The sequence below is a fragment of the Zeus faber genome, assembly GCF_960531495.2.
Source record: "Zeus faber genome assembly, chromosome: 7".
In the NCBI taxonomy this organism is placed as follows: Eukaryota; Metazoa; Chordata; class Actinopteri; order Zeiformes; family Zeidae; genus Zeus; species Zeus faber.
Genome location: NC_137203.1, coordinates 33,454,676 through 33,459,539, shown reverse-complemented (window position 1 = coordinate 33,459,539; position 4,864 = coordinate 33,454,676). Strand labels below are relative to the sequence as shown.

At 38.6% G+C, this 4,864-nt stretch overlaps 1 long non-coding RNA gene across 1 annotated transcript; it reads right to left on the bottom strand.

Annotated features, from left to right (window-relative positions):
* Positions 1 to 2,036: 2,036 nt before the first annotated feature.
* On the bottom strand, positions 2,037 to 4,060 carry LOC307233354. Its single transcript, XR_013844264.1, has 2 exons — positions 3,963 to 4,060; positions 2,037 to 2,694 (listed from the first exon to the last, which is right to left on the bottom strand). It is a non-coding gene; the product is annotated as an uncharacterized lncRNA (long non-coding RNA).
* Between the last annotated feature and the right edge of the window lie 804 nt (positions 4,061 to 4,864).

Below are 4,864 nucleotides of genomic sequence, written 5' to 3'. Positions count from 1 at the left end.
ACACACAAATTATGGATTATTTCTAATTTACAGTATTGTTACATGAGGAAAGACCGTGTACTTTTGTCATGGGGATGGTAGCTCAGGAGGGAGAGCTGGTCGTCTAGTGATCTAAACGTCGCTGGTTGATCCCAGGCTCCTCCTGCTAGCATGCTGTAGTGTCCTTGAGCAAGACACTTAACCCCTAATTGCTCCTGATGGCTGCGTCCATCAGTGTTTGAAAAATTGTTAGTCGCTTTGGATAAAAGCATCTGCTTAATGTAATGAGATGTGAACACTGTAAAGAAGATGGAATGGTGAACGGTTTTCATATAGCCCCTTGGGATCTTGCATTATAATTTGTTAATACATCACCTATTTTCTGGGAACAGAAAATAGGTGATGTAAATATTAGTAGGGGCCAATGTTGCCTGGTGGGGAGTGTTGGGTCATTCTGAAAATACGGGACATTTTGTGTTCAGAGGGCAGTTTTCACAGAAGAAAATGCTATTGCAAGTTTTTTTTTTTGTTCTTTAGTTCACCCTAAAATCACACTAGAATCTGTGGAACAGCTCTTTAAAACATATTATTTGTGTCCATCTTAAGAAGAATATTATCACTAACTCCTGGGCCACACCAGAAGTGACATTGTTAATGACACAGCAACATGAAAGCGTTGCATCATTTGACGATTCTTCAATTCCTTCGGGGTCCATCTCCATTCCGTCTACTAGGTTCAAGCGAATGCAGCATTCTTGAGACTTTGAACTTCAAATTGTGAAATTTATCAACTTTCAATGGATACATGAGTTAAGTGAATCTTCCGTTTTAAACCCTTTACTGTTCAATGTATTCGCATTTGGAGTCTGTTTGTTTATTAATGTAGTTGGATTAGTTTGTGAGTTAAGCGTTTATTGTTTATGTTGCGGATATTGGCAGGAGGAAGGCAGTGCCATGTCTTCTCCCTAGGTCCAAGGGAGAAGGCAAGGACGGCAGCGGTGGGTTGATCCCATTCACCAGAAGAGGATGCTGGAGATGTCTTCTACTATCTATGTACGTGTATTTATCGAGCTGTTTCTGTGTTTTCTGATTATGTTTTGGTATCAGTTATTTGAGGTTAGATTATTAAATGAAGAAAAACATGCAATGGATATATTCTTGTACATTTGATAAAACATTAATAGCTTAATACCTTCTTAATAGATTAATAGATACAAATCTATTGCTTGACAAGTCAGTTTGACCCTAGCCCACACGTAGCTGACTCCAAGCAGCAAGGAGACCGTCCCGCTCCCATGTTGCCGATAGGTACGGTATACCAGTCCAATAAAGTATATTAAACTACTTCCCAAGTATCAATTAAAATATAAAGTCTATTCCTGGGTGTGATATATGTTTTCCTGCTGGAATGATAATATTTTATTTACATATGTGAAGAAATAAGTTAGCCTTTGTTAATCAGTATCAATTGGCTTGCCAAAATGAATGCCCCAATCATTTAAAGGCAAGATCAGTAACATTATTTAGTACAATGATGAGTATATTGGAATAACAGTAACAATCAGGACAATTGGCAACTGGTAAATGGTGCAGGAAAACTCTTTAATTTAGTTAAGGAAGAAATGCCAGGAACAGACCTGCCAATGAGCCCCATGAACTACACCGTATATATCCCCAAATTGGTTTTGCTGTAGTTTGCAAAAGCATAGATCAAGATCCAGTTACCAAACCACCAGTGCAGCAAGACCCCTCCGATACAAAGGTTAGGAAGCCTGGTGAAGGAGGTGCAGTCATGTTGGCAATGTTGTTGTCGTTTCTATGGCTTCCTTCAGGTGCTATTTGTGGCTAATTGTCTAATGCTACAAATTTATTTCACTGTGGCTTTTAGCCATTTCCACGTAGGTTTTTTTCCAAGGCAGGATCGGGTTAAAAAGTAGCCCTGATAACCATCACTTCTTCCAGTCTTCCACACACTGCTTGAAATCTTATAATGATTTCATACTGATCAAGTTCCCATCACTATCCCACATGAAAAGAACTGTAAACAGGAGACGTACTTGCCGAAAAAGGTTTATTTTTTGGTCAGATAGAATAACGGGACAAAATTTGAATGATCGATGAGGAAACTTGAAAATCAACTCTGTCGACCCGTGACAAAGTATATTAATTTGTGAGTGGGGCACATGACCATGTCTCTGATCACAAATTGATCTATACTTTTAAGGCTGCAGTTGCGTTACGGGTTAAGGAGACATTTCACTGCCCACTTCTCTCACTGAGGGTGTAGGAGTAGTGGAGAGTGCCACCTTTCTTCAAGAAGCAGTCATGGTCATGAGTACCCACTTTAATTTGCCGCTGGCAGGTCCCAAGCAGATCATCAAAAAACAGGTCGCTGTCATGGACCTCCATCCGCAACACATCATTGGGATGGGCCTTGAAGTAGCTGAACTCCTCCCCCCACCAGGGGTTCACTTCATTTTTGCGAACAGACGTCTCGCCCAGGTCGGTGGGGCCGCAGAACACCCTCACGTAGCCATCAGTGGTTCCCAGGATGTCCTTTGGCAGGTTGGTCGCACGGATGTTGAAGAGTCTGAGCTGGGCTTGCACCGCAGACAGTGTGCAGAGGGCCAGGAGTGAGAGGGAAAGGCAGTGGAAGGAGAGAGCCATGGCCTCAGAGAGCATATGAGCGTGGGGTGTGCTGTCAGGGAGAAGGATCTATAACAGGGAGAGGAGTGGGTCACAATGTGTATTCAATAGAAGGTAGAACGAGCAGCTTTTTATTACTTATTACTATTGTCATCTTACCTTGTTTAGTTGTTTATTACTTGTTACTCCTTTTTATTTTTGAATGTATACTGTATATTGTGAAAATGAAAATGTTTAACTTCTCACTCTGCACTTATTTTCCTCCAAAGCCTGAATTTCCGCTATGGGGGGATCTTATCTTGTATAGTTCCACCTCCTACACTATTTGAAGATTTTCGTTTATTTTAATTTTAGATTCAGTTATGTTTTCATGAGCCGTTTAGTTTTTCTGTTGTTTGTTTGACATCTTCTTGACTTATCTCAACTAGTTTTTCGTTTCGTTTGTTTGGTTTTATCCCAATTGCCATCAGGGCCAAAGAAAGCAGTGGAACAAACTGTACAAACTGAATAAACAAACTGTATGGAACAAAATGGACAGTTTAATACCGTTGGAGCCTGACATGTCATAAAAAATGAAAGAAAGAAAATAATGAAACAAAGACATAAATAAATAAGTTAAATAACATTAATGTTGATTTTTTTTTTAGTCGATTTCAATAGTATTCATAGTTTTTATGGATTTCCTGATTTGAACATTCGGTTAAGAGTTTTTAGAAAATGAATCTTAATTTCATTTTAAATCGAGTAACAAATTAGGATTGAGAAGGAAAAGGTAAACTTTTTAATAGATGTTGGAAAAGTGAAAAGAGACATGAAATTAGAATTTTGTGTGATACTTATTTTTGCCAGGTTAAATTGTGATCACACTATTTTGCTGTTATTTAACTAATATTTGCTGTATATTGTGAATTGAGGTGGAAAATATTGTTAAACAAAAGCGGTTTAGCTGTTAACCTCATCCCTTCCTAGACAGAACTTGACACGATCTTGAATCACCTATTACCTGATCTTTAACATCCATTACCTGCAGAATTCTTGGACATTGTTAATCTTATGTTAAGGACAGCGCGAACATTATCTTGTCACAGGCTGAGCTCACCATACTGATCTGAGACCCGAATATATCCCTTCTGTTTATCTTTTCTGACCCTTCACAATACCGCAATAAAGTCAAAATCCATTAACTTAAATTATCCAACGAGGCATATGGATACATTCTAAATAATTACAGATAATAAAAGCCTAAAAAAATAAAATAATAATAAGTCATATCTCACTGAAGACAAATAAAGACCAATCGCTAAGGACAAATTAATCTCCCAAGTGGTGGTCCTTACCTCCTATCTTGTGTCACTGTCACTCCGATAATGTCCTCTGTACCCCTGTCTTTATAAAAGCGACCAGACCCAATTTTAACCCCCTCTGTGCACACATGCGCACACACTCACTCACACACACACACACACACACCGACAGATATAGACACAACTGCACCTGCACTGCTCTCAAGGTTGCATAACTTGGTGGGTTTAAAGATATAAAAATATTTGCTTGTTGCATAACTGTAATAGAGATAGAAAAGTGAAGTAGTTCATAGTGTAGTGTTAATACCTACGTTAATGTTTAATAATTAATAATTGTCTCGGCAGGGCACCACAACTCTCTCGGGGACCTTACAAAATCTACTGTTAAGCAAATCAATTAGAAATAATGAATCAGTCACATAACCTGAAATGTGCAGTCCTTCTCGTTCAGGGATCCTCAGTAACTACTTGAAGGTAAACGTCACAAGACAATGACCTTCAGAATAAATGCAGAATTTATTTATAACTAAAATGCTTGGCAATAAAAGGTAGATTAAAGAAATGCAAAATAAAAAATGCAAATAATTCCACCGAATGACAAGGAATGAACAATAGAAGTGAGCACAGTATGTCCAGCTACACATTTGTAACACCTTGTACTCCTTAGCTTTTCTCAAACTACGTTGATGCGTATCCCGTGGACCTGCCCTGCAAATTTTCAAGATCTCACCACAGCACTTTCTAGAAAACCAAAACAAAAAAAATATTTTGGATGAGGATTCACTTTATTTCGTTCACTTAAAACATCCGATAAAAAATGAATTGTTTGCGAATGATCCAAAACTAAAACTTGCGCTGCTGATGTCACATGATTTCCTTTCAACAGAGTGCCTCTTGCAGATGTCCGCCGTTTTGTCTGCATCTAGGTACTCTTT